General features: G+C 39.8%; 1 pseudogene across 1 annotated transcript in view; it reads left to right on the forward strand.

Annotated features, from left to right (window-relative positions):
• Positions 1-22,377, forward strand: part of LOC306956911 (3'-5' RNA helicase YTHDC2-like) — a 39,757-nt pseudogene that overhangs the window by 14,219 nt on the left and 3,161 nt on the right. Inside the window, exons 10-27 of the transcript in view lie at positions 1,700-1,835; positions 2,180-2,306; positions 3,783-3,848; positions 5,196-5,374; positions 5,556-5,652; positions 5,735-5,822; positions 5,904-5,984; positions 6,876-6,958; positions 8,045-8,150; positions 8,265-8,384; positions 8,721-8,993; positions 9,448-9,574; positions 10,070-10,275; positions 10,810-11,005; positions 15,021-15,127; positions 15,698-15,981; positions 16,451-16,625; positions 17,725-17,924. The product of the transcript in view is annotated as a 3'-5' RNA helicase YTHDC2-like (transcript). The remainder of the gene's footprint in view (positions 1-1,699; positions 1,836-2,179; positions 2,307-3,782; positions 3,849-5,195; positions 5,375-5,555; positions 5,653-5,734; positions 5,823-5,903; positions 5,985-6,875; positions 6,959-8,044; positions 8,151-8,264; positions 8,385-8,720; positions 8,994-9,447; positions 9,575-10,069; positions 10,276-10,809; positions 11,006-15,020; positions 15,128-15,697; positions 15,982-16,450; positions 16,626-17,724; positions 17,925-22,377) is intronic.

Here is a 22,377-nt window from a genome sequence, read left to right on the forward strand (position 1 = left end):
GCTACTTGATGGTCTTCAGTAATGGGAATACAGCATTGTTGAAATGTGGAGATGTGAAGTTGATGGGTTGGATCATAGAGAGAATAGAAATGGGCTGGATTTTTTAATTCAGATAGTTGCAGTCAATGGTTTGATGTCCAGGTGGAGAGCAGTGATGAGTATTGACCCTCAAAGGCCTGTATTGGAGCTGATAGCGTTTCACATCTTTGCTGGTAACATGGAGAGTGGGGTTAAGTGCATCTCAGCAAGTTTGTGGGTGAGACAAAACTGAGTGGTGCAGTCAACGTGTTGGAGTGAACATTGCCCTCCAGAGGGATCTTGACAGGCTCAAGAGTTGAGACCGTGCCAGCCTCATGTAATGAAATGCAGTAAAGTCAAGGTCCTGCTCTTCAGGTAAGACAGTCCCCAAAATGAATAGAGGCTGGGTGGAGAATGAATTGAAAGAAGCTGTTCAGAAGAAGTTGTATGGGTATTGGTAGAAGAAAAATGCAGCATTAACAAAAAAAAAATTGCAACTGCAGCCTGCAAAGTCAAGCATGGCAACAGAGCTGCAATTGCATAGGTTATATGCATTCATCATTTGAATGTTCGTACAGTTTCTGCAAAGCACCCTCCTATTCTGAGAATTGGTATATGTATTGAAGTAGAGCACTACGCATGTGCTGTGTTAATATGGGATTCTTGCAGGAGGTCTTTGGTGGCTGTGAGGTTCCACAGGGTGATGGTATATGGTCAAAAACGATCATGTGCGGGGTAGGTCAGGTCCGTATTTGGTCAGTAAAGTTATTTACAAAAAACTGTTTCTGATTATCGTATAGACCTCCCCGTGGCTTGTGGAATGTTGAGACTGTTTTTGGGCTCCAGATGTCCTGCTTATCTCAGGAAAACAAACTTGCCTAGATAGAGCGTCAGTTTAGTGAGGATTTTGAGGTTATTGCTAGATATTGGAGGGATGAAGACCTGTTGGGATGCGTCCAGAGACAGCTACAAAGATGAACAGAGGGCTAAAGCACCCCTTTTTCAAACACAGTCTAGGTGAGCTGGTCTTGTTTGGCCTGGAGAAGAAATGGTTACAGTGAGAGCTCAGTGCCTAAAGGGGGCTTACAGGAAAGATGATGGTGGGATTCTATCAAAAAGTACGGAGTTAGGACGAGGCTTAATGCCTTTAAACTAAAGGAGGACCGATTTAGTTCACACGTTAGGAAGAATTTCTTTACTCGGAGAGTGCTGGGGCTGTGTATGCCCCATCCCTGGAGGTGTTCAAGGCTGGGCTGGATGGGATTTTGGGTAACCTGATGCAGTCAGTGGCAACCTTGTGCGTGGCTGGGGTGTTAGAACTGGATGATCTTTAAAATGCATTCCGTTGCCAAACAGTCTTTTGATATTATTCCTGTAGAGTTTCTAGAAGAAGATTATCATGTTCTACATTTTCTTCCTTTTTTTAGAATTGGGGTAAACTATTGTCAAATAGAGCCAAAGTATGCTCTTTCATTGTGATGTTTTTAAATATTTTTTTAGATAAAGTGGTTAGCGTGGTACTGTTTTAAGTACTTGCACAAGATAGCATAAATCCATTAGCTCATAACTTAATTCTGTATTTCTAGTTGTTTAAAAACTAGATTTCTTAGTACCTCGTCTGTGAGAAGAAAGAACAAAAGAAGTCCTTGAAGAGACTCATCATTTTAATCTTGTTTTTCAGGTTGAGAGAGATGCAAGTTGTCTTGAACCATGGCTAATAAAAGAGATGGATTCTTGTCTTTCTGACATCTGGTTACATAAAGATGTTGATTCCTTTGCTCAGGTGTTCCATTTCATCTTAACTGAGAACGTCAGTGGTAAGTTGCTTTTGTTCGTCTTTTTGCACGAGGAAAAAAGAAATCACATAGTGACTTGATTTTCTGTTACCACTTTTCAAGTGTTATTTTTTTCTTTCTATTTGCCTACTTGAAAAATGAATATATTACACGATTCATTAACTGTTCACTTATTTGTTACTGTACTTGTTTGGAAGTATTGACAGATAGGTTAATACTATTTTAAAAATATTGAATTCATGTGAATTGACTGGTGGATGGGAAGAAATAAAATTTTGTTGGTCTAGATCTTGAAAGTCATATTCATGTTTTGTTCAGATGAAAAAAAGTGTGTATTGTTTTTGCTAATTTGTTTTACTTCTCAGTTGATTATAGGCACAGTGAAACCAGTGCAACTGCACTAATGATAGCTGCAGGGAGAGGCTTTCTAAGTCAAGTAGAGCAATTGATCAGTATGGGAGCAAGTGTCCACTGCAAATCATCCAATGGCTGGTAAAAACAAACAGATGAAGTGAAGGATTTATTTCCCAGTATAAACATGAGAACTTAAGACACGTAACAGAACTTTTTAACTCAGTGATTTATCAAAATGCTGTAGGTGGTAGTAAGATTTAATAGTCATAATGATGTAGAGTTTGTTTCATCAGATTGTTTTCCATAAATTCTAAAGCAATTCAGAAGCAGTCTTTAGAATGGTTTATGTTTCCTCTTTCAAGGAACCTGCTATAACCTCTGATTAGGAAAAGATGGTAGTCTTTCTTGATAGATTTAATTACACTCAAAACGCTTGAATATGGTAGTCTTTAAGACGACAGCCTGTAGAGGTTTAAAAAAAAATTACTACAGGGGCAAGGGTCTTTGCAGTGTTATGGCTGCAGGTATGTTGGAGCATGTAAGAAAATCCATATTAATATCTAAAAATTCAGATCTTTATGACCATGAGTTTATATTTAGGAAGCGGGGGGGGGGGGGGGGGGTACCCTAAAACATTGTGTGTGGAAGGGTAAAAATTAGGATTCTTGGTGTCTGTTATTGGAAAAATTAGAGAAAGAAAGGAGTTTAAAGGGAAAACAGAATGATCTGCTTTGTGAAGAGAATGTTTCCCATAAGGCATCAAAAAGTTTGCCATTTTTAGATGTTTTGGAGAAAAACATCTGGGGCATGAATTCTCAAGATTATTTAAAGGAGTTAATAAAAGGATGCCTTAGAAATGCCTAGTTGTGTGCATTCATATTGTGTTTTGAAATAGTGGTGTATTCTGCTCCTTCCTGTTTGATCAGGGCCTGGAGCACCTCCCCTGTGAGGACAGGCTGAGGGAGGTGGGCTTGTTCAGCCTGGAGAAAAGAAGGCTGCTGGGTGACCTCAGTGCAGCCTTTCAATACTTAAAAGGAGCCTACAGAGAGGAGGGGAATCAACTCTTTGGAAGGGTTGATATGTGTAGGATGAGGGGAAATGGTTTTAAGTTGAGGGAGGGGAGATTTAGGTTGGACATCAGGGGGAAATTCTTTACCCAGAGAGTGGTGAGGTACTGGAACAGGCTGCCCAGAGAGGTTGTGGGTGCCCCGTCCTTGGAGGTGTTCAAGGGCAGGTTGGATGGGGCCCTGGGCAGCCTGGTTTAGCATTAAACGTGGAGGTTGGTAGCCCTGCATGTGGCAGGGGATTGGAGATTGATGATCCTTGAGGTCCCTTCCAACCCTGGCCATTCTGTGATTCTGTGATTGCTGTACAGAGGTAGCATTCATACTTGGTCACAATTTGCAGCTATTTAAAAATCATGTAGCTGTTTGTTATACATATTAGACATGTTTTTGCATTTGGGAAGATGTGGATCCATCAGTGAAGGCACTGCTTAAATAATAATGCAGAAATGAAAACAGCGCAGTGTGTCAGCTGTCATCTCATGTAAGGTGCTGCCCATACATATGATTTGAAGTGTCAAATAATAAAGTCTATATACAACTCTTTCAGGATGGCTTTAGATTGGGCTAAGCACTTTGGACAAACAGAGGTGGTTGACCTGTTGGAATCTTACAGGTAAGCTATGGCGGCTTCGCTAAAACAGTTGTTTAATATAGTATGTAAACATCTGTGTCTCCCACCTTTTAACCAGAGCAGTTTAATTTTATATACTCTAAAATATGACCTAAACAACAAGATTGGGAGTTGGAACATTTTGGAAGCATATTTAAAAAAAAAAAAAAAAAAAAAAAGTAGCATTATGGTGATTTTTTTTTTTTTTTTTTTTTTTAAGCAACTCCTATGATAAATATGGCAAACAAACTTCTTTCTGTCACTAGCATCTGTTGTCCCACCTCATCGTAGTTGGAATTTCCATTCCTAGATGAAATGAGTCATCGTAACTTACATAAATGCGTAGGTCACTTTGAAAGTTATGCCTCCTACTTCCATGGAAATGGCAACAGATACGAAGAGCAAATGACACTACTTGGTAGTGCAAGTTCTCAGCTACACAGTTCTATTTTTTCAACACCATTAGCTGATTTGCATGGATGAGCTGATCAAGATGCTCTTCATTTTGAGGTATGGCAGCTGTGCTTGTTTTTTCACCTCACTGTAACCACTGCTGAAATGCACCTGCCCCTGCCTCACTTTACTAACACCCACTGTCTGGTCTCCACAAATGTTCAGCAAGTCGTGAGGAAAACTCTGTTTTCCTCATGGAGTAATTCAACAACACAGCCTTGCATAAAGCGCCGTTTTGTCAGGTTTCCCCTCTGGTGCCATCTGTTACATGGAAGACTGTAATGGAATATTGGCAGGAAGGTTCAACCTCTGCTGCCAACATCTGCCTCTGACCCTGCCCAGTGTAATAAAATAGGGGGCGTTACTTTAGGAGCAGCCTTCATGTGTGGAGGAGATACTGATTCTGTACCATGTTTCCAAAGTAAGCATCTGAAATGAAAATAGTGCTTTTCTATGATGTTTTATTCTGTGTTGTTGATGCATTATATACCTACATAAAGTGAACATTGTATGCCAGTACCATACAGCCAGAACACTAAGGAGCTGATGGTAGGGAAGTGTTTGGAAAATACTCTTTTTAAATGTTTTTCCCTTAGCAGATGAGAGAAAAAAAAAAAAAAAGTGAAATGTTAAAAAGAAAGACATATATATAGTTCTTCTCAGGTTTGCTTATGGTTATGTTCTGATGAAATCTAGGGAAGTTAATGCTAACAGCTGAAGTTCACCTGCTCTGCAGGGTAGTGCTCAAGTCAGTACTATTGTGGACATGCGGTTCTGCTGCAGTTTAGACTTAAAAATGGGTTACATGTAATCTTCTGAGTCTTGATCTAAGCTTGAATTGATGGGTGAATGCAAGCCCAAAGGAAGCAACTGTATATGTATATTTGTATGTTTTAGTGCTTCACTGGAATTTGGAAATCTGGATGAAAGTTCTCTGGTCCAAGCAAATGGTAATGACCTTGGAACAGAGGACAGAGAGTTGTTGAAAGCTTATCATCACAGTTTTAATGATGAGAAGGTGGATTTCGACCTGATCATGCACTTACTTTACAACATCTGCAATAGTTCTGATGGGGGTAGGTATACATACACAGTCTGATGTTATTGCTGTGGATTCAACTTCTGAATGAGTCATTTTTTCAGTAATACCAAATAGGGAAGACCTTCTGGGTAGCAGTGTGTGTGGCACTAACTGGTATTTTTATATATTTTAAGTGAGTGTCTGGTTTAATGTTGTAAATGGATTCTCTCTTTTAGGAGCAATTTTGATATTTCTTCCTGGATATGATGAGATAGTTAGCTTGAGAGACCGAATTATTTTTGATGACAGGAGATTTGTTGATAATGCGCACAGGTAAAACTTCTAGTTTCAATGATTGTCTCTAGTTTTTTCTTTCTTCATATATACTTAAAGGCTACTCTTTGTTTTGCATTAGATACCAAGTATTCACACTTCATTCAAATATGCAAACTTTGGATCAGAAGAATGTGCTTAAAACTCCGCCTTCTGGCATCCGCAAAATAGCAAGTATCAGATGACTTCTTCAGATACTGATCTCCGTAGTCTTTGCTTTTACAGTTACTGTTATGTTTTTCTGCCTGCAGATTCTTTCTACTAATGTTGCAGAAACCAGTATCACAGTCGGTGATGTTGTATTTGTTATTGATTCAGGAAAGATGAAGGAGGTATGACTGGGGGGAAGTAAACTTCCTAAGATTATTTTAAAATAATAATACTAAGCTGTGATTTTTGGAGAAGTAGTGCTTTTTTATTAGCAGTCTAAAAACCTGGTGTGTGTAAAGTAACAGAACTCGCTGAAGTTTTGACATCCCTTTTGTTTATAACAAATCATAAAGATGCAAGAAAGTTGCCTTACGACAGCCAGCTGCTTAAAAACCCTGAAAAAGCTACTGCTAATTAGACAAGTAACTTGTCACTTCTGTGTGCATTTTAAGGAAAGTCCATTAGTTTAGACCTTCATCCTCCTGGAAGTTAGAGAATACCGGGAGTTCCCTTTGTTGTTGTTATTGTATCTGAATAAAGTGTAATCGAATGTTAAGTTTTCAAATGTTTATGATGTATTGAATGCCCCTTACTGGTTACTTGTGAAATAAACATAGATAACATAATTAAAGTACAGTTTGAGGCTTAGTGTATGGAGTAGATTTCGTGGGATATACACGCAGTGAATCAACCAAGTTCTTAATACAAGTATTTTGTGTTTCTGCACGAAGTGCAGGAAAACTAGGACATAATTTCCAGGTGAGGAAATGAGCAAAATTTTGTTGTGCATAATAGCGTATTTTTGCTTTCTGTTATGGTGCAAAGCACAACTCATCATTTCTTGACTTAACCTAGAAAGTTTTCGATTTAGAAAACTGTAGCCCAAAGATGTTGTGAAAGAGGTGGCGTAAATTCACCTACAACAAAGTACTGTAGAATGTAACTGTGTGCCAGAAGGCAGTGGTGCTTAGTATCGGTTTGAGGAGAACATTGTTGTCAGTGTAAGGCATTAGTAATTCTTCTTTCATGTACCCTAGTAAATCTTGATTTTATTTCCTTGTTTTTCTTTTTAGAAGTCTTTTGATGCTCTGAGTTGTGTTACAATGTTAAGAACTGTGTGGATTTCAAAAGCCAGTGCTATCCAGAGAAGAGGGAGGTAATAAATAGTTTGTACATATTTTTATCTTGCAAGCATCCGCTGCCCTGTACACTGAGAATAAAGTACTGAATGTAAGAGGAGCAGTGCTGGGTAACAGTATTATTCTGGTCCGATGTAGTGTTTGACAGTGGCCAGTATTAAATCTCTGCAAAAAAAGGAAGGGTCAGCATATACTTCCTTAGAGTAAGTTCCGGATAGAAATGTGACTTGGGAATTGCCCAAAGCTTTACAGTAGGTTCGTTTTTCTTCCGTGGAGGAATTTGTTCTCCTTTCACCTCGGTACTGCCAGCGCCCACTGGGCCCTATAGATTTTACACAACTTACTTTACTGTGGGAAAAGGAAGGCCTGTTACAAGTTATCCATACTGCTTCATCGCTCTATTAAAGGAGACATTGAACAGTAATGCCTACATTCCTTTGTCAAATGAATTCCCGACTTCTGTTCTTCCCAGTGCTGGGTGAGGGCTAAGTGCAGTAGTGGGTCCTGGGGGACTGTATTTGCTGCTACAGCATTGGCATTAGTCTGCTGGAATTTCGTTCTGCGTGTGAGTGTTTGCTGTTTGTCCCCTCGCCCATTTGTTCAGCCCTTGTTCTACTTCTTACTCTGGTCTGACTGCTGGTTCTTTGGGGCATGTTGAAGGGTTTTGCCAGAGGAAGAAATGAAGATATTCCGTATAGCAAAAACCATGCGATTCAGATTGACCTTGGACTTGCAAAACAAACAAAAAAACCCAAACAACCAAAGAAACAAAAAACAACAAAACACTTTGGATGCTCAGGGAGCACTTGCTTAACTTATTTTTTGTTTTTCTAAATCTTTCAGTGTTGGGGTAAAATCACAATAAATTTCTGTCGTATCAAAAGTGGTTCATGTTCTAGAAGTCTCTCGCTTCACATTTGGCTAAATGACAACTTTATCTTTTTGTTACATATGCTTGTACACTTCTGTTCCATATCTGTGGGATGCTTTTGCGTGTATATGTATGTTTTATGGGGGAATTCATTGTTTTTTGTGATTTTTTGCATTTCTCCTTGATTTTAAAAGATGTTGTAATTAATAGCTTACCATATTTTATGTTCAAGAGCTGGGCGCTGTCGGCCTGGAGTCTGCTTCCATCTCTTCAGCAAGCTCCGATTTCAGAATATGTTGGAATTTCAGACTCCGGAACTTCGAAGAATGCCGCTTCAGGCATGTGTTCTCTTATAAATTACAACTTCAGTGTAGTTATTAGTGTCTAGCCGTGTTATCAATCACAGTAGGAGTTTTTTTGTGTAATCTTAACTTTGGATTTTTAACTTGTAGGAGCTTTGTTTACACACAAAACTACTGGCTCCAGTTAATTGCCCAGTTGTTGACTTTCTCATGAAAGCTCCTGATCCTCCACCAGCTTTAATTGTGAGGAACGCCATACAAATGCTCAAGGTCAGCATAGGTACAGATCTAGGTGGAATCGTATTTGCTTCTGTGCTTTTGGTGTGGCAACATATGTTACTGAGTTTTGTGTTTCTTGAGACTATTTAGTTACTTAAGGATGCTTTGTGTTTTTGTTGTGTTTTCATTTTTGTAATGTTTTGATGTTAAGGGAAAAGAATGCTTAGGAACGTGGTCTCAAACTTCACACAGAGTTTGGCTTACGTTCTTAGTAGTCAGAGCAAGTCTATTTAATGTCTTGTGTTCACATCTTTTCTCTTTTCACTGTATGTTATTTTTGTCTGTGCTCTTCTCTGCCCCACCCGCCACTTACTGTTTTATTATCAGAAAATAGATGCCATGGATGTTTGGGAAGACCTCACTGAACTTGGTTATCATCTTGCCGAATTACCAGTAGAGCCACACCTTGGTAAAATGGTGCTGTGTGCTGTTGTTTTGAAGTGCCTGGATCCCATTCTCACTATTGCTTGCACTCTTGCGTATCGAGAGCCTTTTGTTCTACCTATGGTGGCCTCTCAAAAGCGTGCAGCTATGCTGTGCAGAAAACGTTTAGCTGCAGGAACATTTAGTGACCATATGGTGCTCCTCAGGGCTTTCCAGGTATTGTTTCATCTTCAGAAAGGGTACCAATAATAGCTTATGTACAAAAGTAAATGATATAACATTGGATGTGAAATGACTGACTAGAGGGAGTCCTTAGAGAATAAAGGTTCTTTTTCTGTAGCAGCTTTACTGTCTTGAATTAATTAATAATGTTGTAAGGAAACATTGTACTCAGCTGTACGATTTTATGTTTTTTAACCTAAATTTCAACCATTACCATTTTGAGAGGATAGAAAACAATATAGAGATAGAGAGATGTAGGAGATAGATTAAGTTAATGTAGAGAATTGGGTAAACAAAATTTAGTAATTGACTAGAGAAATGGTTTAATACATTTCAGTTTCAGAATTGTTTTTGGCCTCTTTATTAACATATGTCACTGTATTTAAGTGCATTTTCTTATTTTCAAATTTGTCTATAGATTTGTTCAGCTGAAAAATACTCTTTGTAGGCATGGCAGAAGGCACGACGTGATGGCTGGGAGAGGGTCTTCTGTGAAAAAAACTTTCTTTCTCACGCTACAATGGAAATCATCGTAGGCATGAGAACTCAGTTACTTGGTCAGCTTAGAGCTTCAGGTAAGTAGCTCAGATTTTTCTTAACATAGTTTTTGAATTCAGTCTCGTACAAGTGTATATAGATTGTGACAAGAATAGTATTCACTGATTTTGTTTTCCTTTCCTAATCTGAAATGGACATGTACTTTCTGAGTGTGGTGAAGATGCTAGAGTGAGGAACTGTAGCTGATAACAGAAATAGATGCTAACCTAAGTGAAAGGGCCCTCATACGTCCACATTTCTCTGGTTTTCGTAAGAAATCTGGTATGACTCGTATGTGAAATGTTGCCTTGAATTTTTATGTCCTATCAATTTATTTCTGTAAGAATGAATTACGTTTTGTGTTAGTATGAAACATGAAGAAGTATTTCTGGTATTTTTTTTCTTGTTGCTGTTAAAATTGGCAGTCTGAAAAATGCAGCAAATGCATAGTTTATTTCACCTTTGTCTCGAATTCCTTTTCAGAAACAGAAATATGAGCAAGCAATCCAGTGTAATTTCTGTGTCCTCTTCAGGTTTTGTCAGAGCCAGAGGAAGTGCTGATATTAGAGATGTTAATGCTAACTCTGAAAACTGGGCTGTGGTTAAAGCTGCCTTAGTGGCTGGGATGTACCCCAATCTTGTGCATGTGGACAGGGAAAACCTGGTTTTGACAGGACCAGAAGAGAAGAAAGTGCGATTTCATCCTACGTCTGTTCTTAGCCAGGCTCAGTATAAAAAGGTAATAAATATTACTCTTGTTTTTATGAACTGCAGATTCAAAAATATTCTGTCAAAGTTAAGGAAGTTTTAGAAACGTGCCTCTAAATTCGTCAGTACTTTAAAGAAGCCTGCATGTGCCTGTTTTTAGACACTGTGTTTTTAAAAAATGCTTTTCCTGCCGGGATGATAAAATAAAGCACTGGCTTAGGAGCACTGTTTTTTCACCCGAATTTAATTCACTTAATCCTTCTACTGGGACAAGATAATATGGCACAAAAAAAAGCCAAACAGCCTTCTTAGGAACCTGTTCTGGAGATACAGTAATCTCTGCTGATAGTAGCAAGAAGTTCTGCTCTGAAGCTCAAATTTCTAGATACACGGAGAAACAAGATTTAGCTTCAGAGATGTTTGAATGTTCTTCTGAAGTGTGGTTGAGTTTTTCTGTGTGTATCTGTTCACATATTTATACGTTTAAAGTAATAGATGTGTTTAAACTTATTTTAATTACAAATAGAAGTTAAAACAGCCTAGTCTCTCGGTTGCTCTTGTGCAGATTCCGCCATCAAATGGGCAAGCTGCAGCTGTTCAGGCACTCCCTACTGACTGGCTTATATATGATGAAATGACAAGAGCTCGCAGGATAGCAAATATCAGATGTTGTTCAGTTGTAACACCTGTCACTGTGGCACTCTTCTCTGGACCAGCTAGGTTACCACATAATGCTTTGGAAGAGCCTTTGTCCTTTCGAGGTATATGGGGTTTTGGATTTGGAAAGTTTCAATTGGATATACAGCAGTATGTGACATAGAAGGCTTCTTTCACAAGAATATGCAATACATGTGTTAGTGAATTCTTAAAGCTACAAAGCCACGGTACCTGTAGCTGTTGAAGAATAGTTTTCTGGTTCTGTAAGTAGTGCCTCAGGCACAGGCAAGTAATCTTCTAAATGTGTATGATTTTTCAAAGAACATTGAGTGCTACGTCTTTCTAATTTTGAATGTAACTGTTGAGGCATTTAATTCTTTATGATACTATCAGAAGTAACCACCATCTTGGCCTTATATGCTGCTGTAGGTAAAGATTATGAAACATATGACAAGGATTGGGATCTATATTCTTAGTCTACGGTGATTTTTTTTCTTGGGGTTCTCGTTAAAGGGCTGATTTCTTTGCAGATGCTGATTGATTATAAACAGCAATTACCCTATTACGCTTTCTTTCTGTTACTGGTCATCCGTTCTGAAAAATTACTTTTTAATCAAATATTGTTTCATCTTCCCCATGTTTCTAACTTGAGTTGTAACTGATTGCTTAGATACGTTCTACCTGTTAAGGTGAAGTCTCAGGCATCCCTCATACAATGCTATTGAAGAATGACCTCAGGAGATCTCCTTCTCTTACTGCTGTAATACTTACGAAAACATACCGTATTAAACCACTTATGTCTCTACCGGACAGAAGCAGGTTTGCTTTCATTTGTCTGAGATTAGTTAACCAGAAAAAATGTTGAACACAGGCATTATTAAGTCCCAGATAATATTTGAATAATTACTTGTAAGTTACACTGATCTGAGAACAGTTCAGCATCATGTTGTGTTATGAGTAGTAGAGAAGTAGATTTACAGAACATCTTCCTCTAAGATTTGAAGGTTGATGATGGGTAAATGGGGGGGAAATTATGGAATGCTGCTGCTTAGGGAAGCAGTGGAGCAAGAACTTCAGATTTGTCTCACAGGTTGTTTGGAGGCCTCCTTCAAGAAGGCAGTATGTCTAGAAGCCCAGCTGAAGTGCCTCTGTACCAATGTATACGGTGTTGAATAAGCAGGAGGAATTGGAAATGGTGGTGCAATTGTAAAACTGTGATCTCACTGCTATCACAGAAACACGATGGGATAACTCGTGTAACTGGAACACTATGATTAAGGGCTCTAAGCTTTTCACAAAGGACAGACCAAGTAGGACGGGTGAGTTTCCCTCTATTGTTAAGAAGTGGCTAGACTGTGAAGAGCTGCCTCTGAGAAACAGTCGTAACAAGTTTGAGAGCTTGTGGGTTACAATGAGGGACTCGTCCAGTAAAAAACGTTTGGTGGTTGGGGTCTGTTACAGGCCACATCTGATCACGGAGAGCCTGCTGACAAGGCTTTTTCACTTCAGCCTTGAGGCGTTGTGCTCACAGGCTGTCCTCCTGGTGGAGGACTTGAACCACCCAGGTATCTGCTGGGAAGCAACACAGCCAAACTGCACGTGATTCAGGAGATTCCTGGGGTCCATTGATGATAAGCTTCTGGTTCCAGGTGTTGGATAGACCCACCAGAGGGGAAATGTTTCTGGGCCTGGTGCTCAACGGTGTAGAAGAGATGATTAAAGAGGTTAAGATTGGAGGCAGCCTGGGTTGCAGTGACAGTGCCCTGGTCAAGTTTGAGACCTTGAGGAATGCGGGCCTGGCAAAGAGCACACCCTCGTGGAAGGAGATGTTAAGGCCCATGTGAGATGAGGAGATAATCTGAGACAGACAGCACAGCTTCACGAAGGGCAGATTATGCCTAAGCATTCTGATGGCCTTCTGTGATGGAATGACTACTTCAGTTGTCCTTCCAGTGTCCACCAGTGTAGTCTACCTGGACTTGAGCAAGGCCTTTGCTCAGTGTAATGAGGAGGGGCCTCTTCTCCCAGGCAATGACCAGGATCCGGGGAAATGGTTCCAAGTTGTACCAGAGGAGGTTTTGCTTGGAATTAGGAAAAACTTTTTGTCTCAGAGAGTGGTCAGGCACTGGAATGGCTGCTCAAGGAGGTGGTGGAGTCGCCGTCCCTGGCAGTGTTCGAGAGGTGCCTGGATGAGGAGCTGCGAGATATGGTTTAGTGCTTGTGGTAGCAGTGGTAATGAGAAGACAGTTGGACTAGATGATCTTATGGATTGTTTCCAACCTTGTGATTCTGTGCTTCTATGATTTTGAGATTCCTAGAAATCCTTGTTTGAGCCTGTTGTGTATCATTATGATCCACTTAAATCCACATAGCATCAGTTGCATGAGGGGACCCTCCCTCTGAACATCCAGCCCCATACGGGCAGTAAGGGTGCCAAAAGGTGCTGTGCTTTGCTACCAACCACATCTAAAGCAGCTCTGAACCCTTCATGTTCAGCTTAGGAAAACTTGATTTTCATAGTTAGAAAATCTGCCACTGTTTTAATTCCTGAAGTTAATTTACCAGAAATGCTAACGGTGGGTGAGTAGGACCACTGCTTCCGTGATTTGCACAGGCTTTGGTACAGTGGGTTAACAGGGTGGATCTAGACTTGATGTGAAATGGTATTGGCCTCTTTATAAACCCTAAGAGGGTGGATGCACCCAGTGGTATAAATCTACACTTTCCCAGGATAAGTTAAGTAACAAGCTTTAGAACAAGCTTTTCTGAACTGTGTCTGTGGTAGTTGTCCTTAGATTGTAGAAGATGCTAGAAGTCACTCTGTTTCTGCTCTGTTTTTCTTGCTCTCCTCCTCTTCCCTCAACAGTACTTAAAATTCAGGTGTAAATATACTAGCAGAAGTCGGTCTGGTCAGCTGTGGAGGCAGGACCAACGTGGGCTTTAACTTCAGGGTAGCATTAAGCATTTGTTCCACCTCAACAGAACTTGTTTGAGATGTTGGAAATGGCAGTAGTGTGCACAGAGAACACTTTGATGTGGTAGTGCTTAGTTTGATGTAAGGTGTAAAATTCTGAGAATACTTTACAGCTTTCTTATGTAGTATTTCTGTAGCAACCAGTATTGATTGTTCTGTTAGAAAGGAAAGCCAGTATTGTTATATTAAATTACTTAAATTCATACGTATGAATAGAACAGATTAATATCCTTAAATTGTAGTCACGTAGTCCTGAAGTCTCACAAATTATAATATAGTTAGTAATGAAATAAGGCATGCAGATGATATTATGACATGTCTGTTGTCAGTATTGGCACTGAAAATTGTAATGTACACACTTTCTTCCTCCGCAGACCATTTCATTTGATAGTTTGAGCCAGTTTATTTAAACTAAATAGCAATTTAGAAACAATATAGCAAAATGTTTGTATTGCTTCTAGCTGGAAAATGCATTTCAAAGGTTAGCAGTTATGTTCTGCTTTTAATGACAATTAGCAAGAAGAGATGAAGTACAAAGAAATTTTCATTTATTTTTTTCATTTAAGTTTGATGGAATAGGAATAGAAGTTCATCTATTCTGCCACCTGTTCCCTAGAATTTCTAATTGAGTATAAAGAAGAGACAGTTTTAATCTTTCTTGTGATAGCCAAGGAGCAAGACCCTTAAAGAATAGTTTTTTAATAGAAATCAAGAATTACTTCTAGAAATGAGACTCCATTTTAGTAGTATGTATATATACAAATAGACGTTTATAATTATTTAGGTCTGCTGCTTTCCTAGGAAATAAAGCATACAGCAGTGTGTGATTTTTGCAAAGAGCTTCAAGCCAGAAGTTTGTGTTATAACCTTCATCAATATCAACAAATGGTTATGTGGCTTGAGTCATGAATGTGGGTGCTTACGTAACAGGACCTCAGGAGTTCTGGGTGCTGGAGTTCTGCTGAAGCAAATGCAGGCGAGCAGACTTGTTACTGAGATGTATTCGCAGCAAATAAATGTGATTTTAAAATATGTTTAATTTAGAAGGAAAACTGTGTTATTTCATGCATTATGCTATGAATAGTGCACATCTGATGACGATTGTATGGAAATGTGAATGCTCGTTTTATATCTGTTTGATTCAGGAAATAGGGTAGCTAATGATGACAGTGACAGTGGGATGGAGGACGAAAGATCCAATGTGGCACTACTGAAACTAGATGAATGGCTCCATTTCAAATTGGACTCTGAAGTAAGTAATGTTCAGAGAAGCTGTGAATACTTTAGAAGGTGGAGTTATGACTGGGTTATGAAACATTCAACATTCAGATGCGGTAGTAACGCCATCTTGCAAAAGAGTTCAGAACAGTTTTTAGATAATATGGAAGTTAAATTCTGGTCTTCTAAAATATATTGTCATTTGAATTGTTATGCATAAGAGAATGATCTCCCTTAGAAATTAAGCTCTTCCTTCAAAATCGTGTAATACTTTCTTTTCTCCCTGTCAGTCTGTATTCCTACAGGATAAAAGTGAAAGTGAAAGATAAGTTCTGTAAGTTTACTGTATAATTTTGAATTTCTCGCAGAGCTGATTGAAATGGAAAGTTCTAGTAATGACCTTGGAGCACCTTTTTTCTTCCATTCATAGGAACTGAGTAGCTTTCTTTAAATCTTTTTTTTTCTTCCTGCTTTACTGGTGGTTGAGTATTGCCCTTTGGCTTGCACTCTGTTCATCATAGAATACCAGATGCTGCCTGATAAGAGAGTGTATACCTGTGTAATCTAACTTTCATTAGTGTTTAACAGTTTGTATTCATGACAGGTTGCTGGTTTGCTGATGCAACTCAAACTCAAGTGGCATAGCTTACTTCTGCGCCGTATGAGAGCTCCTTCTAAACCTTGGTCTCAAGCTGATGAAATAACTATAAGAACAATTGTATCTGTTTTAAGTACTGAAGAACAGTTTGCGGGATTGCTGCAGCCTTCAGGAGTTGGTCAGAGGCCAAGGCCTGTTTCTTACAATGAACTTCCTTCAGCACCTACCTGGAGGTCAGCCAGCACCTCAGCAGAAAATGAATTATCTGATGATTCCTCTAATGCTGAAAAGTAAGCTTCTGAAAACTTACAGCTAAAAGAACCCTGTTTTCTATAAAAGCTCCAGTTGTATTTTAGCGAGGCATTAAAAAGGGGAAGGAAAAAAAAAAAAGGAAATAGGGAAGAATTGGTGTTTTCCTGCATTGCTTTGTAGCTATGATTTCACTGATAAAAGTTCCATATGTGTGCCTGCTGTATGACAGTACAGGTAAGAACGTTCATGAATTGTGGTCTCAGAGAGAAAGTAGTAAAAGTAGTAGCAGAAAGTTTAGCATTCTAAACTGATGCGTGATGAGCAGTATGCATTTCTTAGATTTGAAGTGTTTGATATAGTTTGTAATTTCTGTAATGCATGTAGTTATGTGATACGCTACTGTGTATACCTTAGTATTTCTGTGATTGCTTGCCAAACCCTGGTATATGGTAATATTAATATTAATATGGTATATTAACACCATTTGGTACCAACCTCTGTGTTTAGAGTTCTGAGGAAGTCTGCACATCCAGCATTTCATCAGCCAAGGAGATACAAAGAAAAAAATATTTTGTCTTCCAAACGAACATCAGATGAGAAGTCAGATCAGTCATCAGTGAAATCTACAGGCAACAGTTCCTGTCCTAGCCCACGTGCTAGTCCTTCTCCAATGTCTGGAAAGGTAGCATTCCTAAATTACCCACTTTGATATCCACTCTGAATTTCAGAAATAAATTCACTGGTAACTTTCAATAGTGCTGTGCATTACATGGATGAATTAAGATCTTTGTGTTTTGATTTTTAACAGCTGCATAGCACTTTTTTTTTTCTTGCAGCTTTCAACCTAGACTAAATATCCTCATTATGCTAGTTAGATACGGTTAAAATATTGTTTGTACACTGCTGATGTCAAGTCTATGTGAAATAGGAAATCTGAGGTAAAGCTATCCAAAGTAGAAGAGTTGTTCTAAAACTGTATATAATAAGCTGAGAAGGTGTTCTAGATTCTTCTTCTGAGCTAGTACATAATACAGATCTGAAGAATTATGCAGTAATTCTGAATGCGTTGTTTTTGCTTTGATTTCTGCCTCCTTCTGTTTCTGTAGTAGCAGATACCAAGATACTGATTCTCTTCTTTTTCATTTTGTTACCCGCCTTATTTTTGCTCCTTTAATTTGTTTTTCTTGTAATGTTTTCTCTTTGAGCGACAAACACTTCAACAAAGCGTGTGGTTTATGTTGAGGCTGCTGCGGTAATTCTCCCAGTGTGTTTCAGTAGTCAACCAAAGTGATAGTAAACCAATCACTAAGAAGTAAACCTATTCTAAACCTTTAGGTATTGACACAGTGGCATTGGAGGGCTTAGGAATTTTGAAGTCTATCAGTTTTAAAATTTAGTCACTGTGAAAGAGATGGGTGTTTCCTGAAGTACTTGAGGCAACAGTTGAGAAGGATTAATTTCTAGAAGGACACAAGGTGTGTCAAATATCGAAGCGTTTAAGTTAATCACTAGGCTACTGAGTCGTCTTCTTTCTTGCTTGTTTGCTGCTTCTCATGAATACTTGTTTTGAAAGGAGCTTCGAAAATGTAAAATAGATCTGAAATGCGTTTAAAAGGCAATCCATGCAGAATGCATTTAAAAGGCAATCCATACAGAACAAACTCAGCAGTTCCGTGTTTGTAATACAGTCTGGGGGTGGAGAGCAGGAATACCGTGAAAAGATTTGTCCTTATGTTGTAAAAGTTGAAAACTAAAAGTTCATCATATCTGCATATTTCCGGGGTTCCAAGACTTCACCAAGACTTAAGTCTGCTAGTTTGGTACTTTATAATGAGAAGCAGCAATCTGCAAAACCTTGATATTTCTCAACAGAAAGGTGTACAGTCTGTTACGCCAAGTAACGAACAAAAACCAAACAGAGCTTTTTGGGAGAGCAGCTTGGTCTACTTTATTTTCTGTTCAAGGATCTGGCTGCTTTCAGGTGAATTCTTACTTAGTCCTTACTTAATACCAATTATGAGGGGAGTGCAGCAGATGACTCCAGTGTGAAGATTTTTACTTAGGGTTTTTGACTTTCTAGTTAGTAAAGTGTAAAAGCAAATGAATGTGATGGCTAAGAAAAGAGTTCTTCATTCTTCTCTGTAATGTGCCTTCTCAGGTAACTTACCTTATTGCTCAAATAGTGAAGACTGAATGGCATTCAGGCATCTGTCAGGTTGTTTTTAATGAGTTAGCTACATTAATCCATTAAAAAGAAACAAAGGAAAAAGCTGAAGGATTGCTACAGCTACCTTTGCAGTCAAAAGCTAACATTGTAAGTGAATAAGCAGCTACAATGCATTGGCAGTTCTGAGAGACTGATAAGTGACTCACAGTAGGACAGACTTGGATGAAATCTCTCATGCCTTAGCAGTGATTTCTAAAACCTAGAAGACTAGGAAGTTGTGTTATGATTCTTGAGCAGCTTTGTCTTGCCTTCACAAATGTTTAGGTCAGAGGATTGGTCTTCATGACCTTTGAAGAGTACGCAGTAATATTTTGTTTGTTGAATTCTAGTTTAGAGAGATACTTGTCAACATAGAACCTGATTGGAAGTTAAAGACCTGGTGTGGTTGAGTGAATCTGTGTATTAGCTGCATTGTAAAAAGGGCTAAGCTGAACTTTCCCACTTTGGTTTGCAAAAGCCTAATATATCTTTTTCACACAAAACTGTTTATAAAAGCTAGTCTAATGAACAAGTCTAAGTGAATGCAGCTGTCATAGTGATGGCATGTAATGATTTGTCAAAAGCAGATGTACTGTTGGAAAGGAATGTTGGCGTGTTATTTGGTACTGAAAATGATCTGCTGTGTTGGTGCTCTCCTCCAGAAAGGAAATGGAAAGGAAGAGATGCTGAAATCTGGAGTGTCGGTGGTTGATGTTGCCTTACCTCCATTTTTCACATTTTTCACATTCATGAGAATTTGAAATTTACATTGCAGTTAATGTTTTATTGCGTCGAGTCTCTCTTTTTTAAAAAATTTCCATTCCATCTACTAATTTCCACTGAAGTCTGTCTTGAGCTAAATCTGTTTCAACTGCGTGTCTGGTGATTTAATGCTGGTAGGTAAGGAGGGTCAGGCAGAGATCAGCGAGGGAAACTCAGTGCACACAAATCCATGTGTCCCAATGGGATGCACCCATGAGTTCAAAGGGAGCTGGAAACAGTGATTGCCCAGCCACTCTGTCATCTTTGAGAGGTATTGGAAAATGGGGAAGGTGTCTGTGGAATGGAAGAAAGCCACTGTCAGTTCATCTTCAAAAAGGGGAAAGGAGAAGGAGCTGGGAAACTCCAGGCCTGTCACCTTGACCTCTGTACCAGGGAACGTCGTGGAATAGGTTATCTTGAGTACAATCACACAGCATATGCAGGACAAGCAGGGGATCAGGCCTAGTCAGCGTGGGTTCATGAAAGGCAAGTCCCACTTGACCGTCCTCATCATGAGGCCTGTGGACGTAGTCTGCTTAGACGTGCGTAAAGCCTTTGACCTGTTTCTCACAGTATTCTCTTGGAGAAGACAGCAGCCCATGACTTGAACAGGTACACCGTCTAAAAACCTGGCTGGATGGCTGGGCCCAGCTCATGGAGGTGGATGGAGTTAAATCCTCCTGGTTACTAGTGGTGTTTTGCAGGCGTCAGCATTGGACCTGGCCTTGCTTAATGTCTTTGATGATTTGGGTGAGGGATTAAGTAACACCTCAGTGAGTTTGCAGATGACACCAGGTTGGGAGAAAATGTTGATGTGCCTGGGTGCAGGAAAGCACTACAGAGGAATCTGGTTGAGCTGGATCAATGGGCTTAGGCCAGCTGTATGACCTTGTAACAAGATCCAGTGCAAGTCCTGCATTTTGGTTACATTTGGACTCCTTGGTTCAAGAAAGGCAGGAACTTTTAGAGTATCCAATGGATGGCCACAGAGATGATGAGGGGCCTGGAGCATTTCTTGCATGAGGTAAGACTAGAGACCTGAGATACCAACCTGGAAAAGATGAGGATGGGCACAAGCTGGAACACAAAGTTCCATCTGAACGTGAGAAAAAACTTCACTCTTAGGATTGACAGAGCATTGGAATGAGCTGTTCAGAGAAGTTGTGCAGACTTCTCTGGAGGTGTTTGAGACTAGCGTGGATACTTTCCTGTGTAACATACTCTAGGGAACCTGCTTTAGGAGAAGGGTTGGACTAAATGATCCCCTGAGGTCCCTCCCAGCCTCTGTGAATCTGATTTGTGGGCCTTTCCTGGGCTGCATAGAGCTTCGGTTCTATGTCTGGAGCGCCTCCTCCCGTTCTCTTGCACAGGTCTCAGGGCCTGCAGGGCTGCTTCTCTCCCATTTATCAGTCCTCTCTTAGCTGCTGTTGTGCAGTCGTTTTCCCTCTCTTAACTCTGATCCTCTCAGAGCGCAGCTGGTGTCTCCTGTGGCTCAGCTCCGGCAGCAGCGTATCCCTTTTGGTGCAGTTGGAGCTGGTTCTGCTCTCACATGGGACACTGCTTAATTCTGCTTGCAGAAGCTTCCATGCAGAGACCCCTGCTACCAAAACCTTGCCTCGTGAATCCAATTCAGTGTCTTCAAACAGTAGTGCGTGCTGCTAACTCAGGAGTCCAGGGAGAGTACAGCATTATGACTTGCAGAAAAGATGCCAGAAGTGGTAGATGAGCTGGATGTGATTCGTCGTTGTTGTAGTTTTGATTTTTTTGTTTTTGGAGAAAGGAGATAAGTAGGGGAGGAAATCTTCTTGTTTGTTTCCTTTTTTTATACTCTGTGAATGTTTGTCTTTTTTTTAATCTATTCCCTGTTCTTTGGAGAAAAAGAAAACCAAAGCAACTCTGACTTCTGTGTTTGACAAACAGCTACCTTGTATTAATTCCATGTGAAAAATTAACAGAAGATGGGAATGAAAATGCAGTAACATCTACAACTTAACAGAATAGCTAGTGGGCTGTTATGTAATACAGTGTTATGATTGATGTTTTTATGACATTTAAAACTTTGCTGAGTCTTTCAGTGTAATCACAAGTGACTAATAGACTTTGCTCGTGGTCAGATTTCAGAGAGCATCTTTGAAGAGGAAAAAAGAAAGATACTTTTGATTTTTCTAGATTAAACATCTTTATACATCCAGCTGCTTGAGGGATATAGTGAGATCACCCTAAAACTGATTTGAATGCTTAGTCTTCAGTGCAATCGTTATTTAATTCCACAGTTTAAAACTGTGTTTTTCCTTTTGTGTTTCAGTTTTTGTTCCAGAGATTTGCTAGGATGTCTTTAGAGATACAGGCTTGGGGAGGAATGGCTGGAAAGCTGCCTGATGGAAAGGGACCTTGGTGTACCGATGGACAGTGAGCTGAATATGAGCCACCTGTGCCCTGGTGGCCAAGAAGGCCGATGGCATCCTGGCCTGTATGAGAAATGGTGTGGTGAGCAGGAGTAGGGAGGTCGTCCTGCCCCTGTACTCAGCACTGGTGAGGCCCCACCTCGAGTACTGTGTTCAGTGTTGGCATCTCAGCACAGAAAGGACACGGAGGTGCTGGAGCAGGTCCAAAGAAGAGCAGCAAGGCTTGTGAAGGGCTTGGAGAATATGGCCTGTGAGGAGAGACTGGAGGAGCTGGGGCTGTTTACTCTGGGGAAAAGGAGGCTGAGAGGAGACCTTACTGCTCTCTTCCAATATCTGAAAGGTGACTGCAGCGAAAGTGGGGTTGGTGTCTTCTCACTGGTGACAGGAGACAGGCTGAGGGGAAATGGCCTCAAGTTGTGCCAGTGGAGGTTTAAGTTGGATATGAAGAAAAACTTGTTTACAGGAAGGGTTGTTAAGCACTGGAATAGGCTCCAGGGAGGTGGTTGTGTCACCATGCACGAATGTATTCAAGAACCGTTTGGATGTGGTGCTCAGGGACATGATTTAGCGGAAGGCTGTTAGAGTAATATGGTTGGACTTGATGATCTGGAAGGTCTTTTCCAACCTGATCAATTGATTCTGTGATTCTATGGCAAATAGTTCTTCAGACCGAAAGAGTCTTAAGGATCTTTACACAACTGTTCTCTATTTATGGCCGTGATTCTACAAAGAGGCAACCTATCACTTGTTTGCACTTTACTGAATTAAGCTTAGAATAGAGAGAATAATAATCTTTATTTTTAGAAAGGCACAGGATATGTGGTTCAGATGTTCTTGTGTGTAGTGGTGGTCTGTTCAGTGAGAATTGTCTTCTTAAGAAATGATGTCTTACTGTGGATGGAAAGAAAGCTTGAACCAACTGGGCTGATGTTTTGTCTTCTTTCAGCCCTATTTAAAACAAGCAAAATCTTGTGCAGGGAGGTTCCAGTGTATGTCTCAACAGCAAAGAGAATGAGTTCTTCCAGAGAAACTGAAAGTAATCGCCTTTATCTGTCGTGTTC

The sequence above is a fragment of the Tetrao urogallus genome (assembly GCF_951394365.1).
Source record: "Tetrao urogallus genome assembly, chromosome: Z".
Classification (NCBI taxonomy): Eukaryota; Metazoa; Chordata; class Aves; order Galliformes; family Phasianidae; genus Tetrao; species Tetrao urogallus.